The sequence below is a fragment of the Eulemur rufifrons genome, chromosome 4 (assembly GCF_041146395.1).
Source record: "Eulemur rufifrons isolate Redbay chromosome 4, OSU_ERuf_1, whole genome shotgun sequence".
Classification (NCBI taxonomy): domain Eukaryota; kingdom Metazoa; phylum Chordata; class Mammalia; order Primates; family Lemuridae; genus Eulemur; species Eulemur rufifrons.
Genome location: NC_090986.1, coordinates 77,567,544 through 77,571,313, shown reverse-complemented (window position 1 = coordinate 77,571,313; position 3,770 = coordinate 77,567,544).

Genomic DNA, 3,770 nt, shown 5'->3' with positions numbered 1-3,770 from the left:
ACTTCTTTGAGTATATACTTTGAAGTGGAATTCATGGATCATATGGCAATTCTAAGTTTAATTGTTTGAAGAATCACCATACCATTTTCCAGGTGGGACTCACCATTTTACATTCACACCAGCCATGCACAAATGTCCCAATTTTTCCACCTCCTTGCCAGCACTTGTCTTCCTCTTTTTTGATAATAGCCATTTTTGACTTCATACTTTTTGATAGCCTCTTCCTGTGTCAATGATTTTGTAATATTTTCTATAGAATGAAAAGTCAGCATTTCCTCTCACACTGTGGTTGGGATTCATAAGATATATGACTTCACACAGACATATTCACCATGTATAATACTGCTACACGCATCTATCCTACAAACCCAGAAATCCCAATACACTCTTGATTCTCATAAAAAATAAGAATACTTATGATGCACTCATAAGTTTATAGTCTTTGTATTATTGAGTATATTCCTGACGGGAGAGAACTTCTGTTTTGACTTGACATCATTGAAAATTGACTTCTCTACTAAAAATGTTACACATTGTGATTAGAAGAATGTCCCATCCTGTGTCCTGATGTAGGGAACACTAGGCAACAGGCGGTGGACACATTCCTGGAAGCCATTCTTACACCAGGACAGCTAGCGATGACAGCTGTGCTCAGAGGTGACTGCACACAACACAGATACATCCCACCAGCCCCACTGAATGAGTCCGGGCTCAGCTTCCCCTTAGCAGGGTCCCCAAAATGCCTGTGCTGATTCCATGCCACCCAACAGAGGGCAGTGCGACTGGTCTTTTCCTTATCGATCTGTGGGAGTACTTTAAATATTATGGATATAAGACCTTTATCTTTCACATGTATTACAAACAATGCCTCTAACACTGTGGCTTGTTTTTTCACTCTCTTAATTATGTTTTTGATGAGCTTAATATTAATATATTAATAATCAATTTATCTGTTTCTTTCATGGCTAGAAATTTCAGTGCCCTGTTTAAGAAAAGTTATCTCTACCTCAAGACCAGGAAGATATTTTCCTGTTTTCTTCTAGAAACATTATTGTTTTACCTTTTGCATTTAGATTATTGATCCATTTATTACTGAGTTTTGTGTATGGTATGAGATGGAGCCAAGATTTCTTTTTTTTTAAGAAAAAATGGATAACCAATTGCTGAACACCAATTATAGAAGCTGTTGTTTTCTCTGTCCTCTAAGCTGGAAGTTTTGTCATAGATCCAGTGTCTGTGTGTGTGGATTTATTTCTGGACTCTTTATTCTGTTTCATTGTCTATGTTTCTATTCTGTGTCAATACCACACTGTCTTCATTACTGTGTGCTTATAATAAGTTTTGATTTCTGGTAGTGTAGAAACTTCAATTTTATCTTCTTTACAAATGTCTTACCTATTCTTGAATCTTTGTATTTCCATATAAATTTGGGAAGCAGATCATCAATTTCTCAAAAAATAAATAAATCAGTTGCTGGCATTTTGATTAGGATTATATTGAATCTACAGTTCAGCTGGAAAGCAAGTCATTTAGCTTTTCTAAGTCCTGCATTCCTCTTCTGGAAAAAAAAAAAAAAAAGACAAAAAATACTTACTGAGCCATCATGAGCATTGTGAAACAATGCATTTATAAACTGAAAAAAACCTATAAAAATGCTGGATTTTTATTATAAAATGAGAAGAACACATGGAAGGACGGGGGCAAAATTTGCCTACAATTTTTATTTGTTTATTTGGCTTTTTTTTAAGAGACAGAGTCTCACCGTATTACCCAGGCTGGAGTGCAGTGATGCGATCACAGCTCACTGCAGCCTCCAACTCTTGTGCTCAAGGGATCCTCCTGCCTCAGGCACCTGAGTAGCTGGGATTATAGGCACTCGCCATCATGCCTGGCTAACTTTTTCTGCTTTTTCATTTTTTGTAGAGATGGTGTCTTGCTATGTTACCCAAGCTGTTCTTGAACTCCTGGCCTCAAACGATCCTCCTGCCCTGACCTCCTAGAGTACTGGGATTACAGGTATGAGCCACCGTGCCGGGCCCCTACAATGGGTTTTTGAAAGGACAGGGCAGCTCTGGAATCTGGTTGCTTGCTGTTGGACCCCGGTTGTGGGGCTGGCTACAAGTCAGGCTGTCTCCAACTCAGAGGCTGGCGTTCAGGGCGAAGGGAAGAGGAGCTGTGGGAGTCTCCCGCATCGCTGTTCCTATCCAGTCTGCACAGGGCACCGTGTTCCTTCTGAGTTTTGCCCGAGCTTGCCTCCTTGCGTCTTTTGCTGTGTAGACTGGAAATGGAGCAGGGCATCACATATGGTTTACTCTCAAACATGCCTGCTGTGTGTCAGGCGCAGTTCTGGGTACATCGGCCGTTCCACCTGTATAGAACGGCACACCTGGACAGCAGGTGACTGGACCTGCCAGCGGGGAAAAGGCATCGGAGGTTCCCTGGAGCATGTCTGGAGCTGACCTAAGGCCACTGGTGTGTTGCTGTGACCGGGGCATGAATGGGAGACCACCCTCTTTCTCTCTGGGTCAGGCTGTTTGGCAAACGCAGGGCCTGACAGCTCCTCTCTCCACACCCCCAGCCCCGGCGCTTCTCTCCAAGGCTTTCACTGGAATCCCCTCAACAGATACCCGTTGCCGGACAGGCGTCCCCAGGCTGAGCCAAAGAGGAGCAAATGGGACCCACAGCGTTTCCTTTTTACGAGTCATTCTCCCTCCTTCGTCCAGGTCTTCAGGGAGCCGAGGTGGAGCCCTGGGAGGGTCACTCGCGTCACACAGCGGCCAGCGGCCGGCAGGGCTGTGCGGTTATCCGAGAGCCACAGTGCACTCTCCCCAGTGCCCAGTGAGCCACAATGAACCTAGAACATTCCTGCTCTCGGCCCCTCGGGCTCCCTCGGCACCTCTACCCATCCCAGCGCTCCAGGAGGAGTTAGCGCTGGCTCGAGAAGGCAGCAAGCCAGAGAATGAGACAAGGACGCTGCGTGCCGCTTTAGGACCCGGTGCCTGGGGATGTCCCCACCGTGGGCCAGGCGGAGCTGGCTTGGCAGGAGTCCCGCCTGCCTCCAGGTGCCCCAAGGCTGAGTGGAGTGCGGGGGTGGCGAGGATGGCAGAAGGTGCAGGAAAAGGACCAGGGGTGTCATTCTTTATCCCAGCTCAGCTGGGCCAGGCCCCTTGAGGGACGGTGGCAGAGAAACCGGACAGGTGAACCCCCTGAGGACATCTTCAGACCGCCCCTTCTCACTCCTGGGGGTGAGGGGACAGGCTGAAGCCTGACCTCAGGGACATTCCGATTCCTACCCCTCCTGCTCCCCGCTCCTGTCAGAGCAGCCAACCTGCAGCTGAGGGGAACCAGATGTTAGGAGCCTGCCCAGCTGCTGGCTGGAAGCCTCTCTTAAAAGGCCTGGGTACCTGACGGTGGGAGGTGGGGAGGAAGGAAGAGAGTGGGAGAAAATTAGACAAAGGAAGACCACCATAAAACCAGCAGCATGTCTGTAATCACGAGAGCCCTTTGTTTAGAGCCGGTTTAAACAAGTTGTGGTCCTTTGGAAGGGGAGGCCATAAACCGAAGGGAAAATAAAAATGTTTACAGCAAGAGAGAGCCAGGTGCTGCGACTTGTTTGGCCGGGCTCAAAGGGGGAGTGGAGCTGGGCCTGGCCTGCGCTCCCCGAACGCTTCCTCTTCCTGCAGGCGGCTCCAACATCACAGACTCAGGCAGGGCCCTCCCCCACCAGCTCCGGAGTCCAGGGACAATCCCACATTCCAACCTGCGGGGAC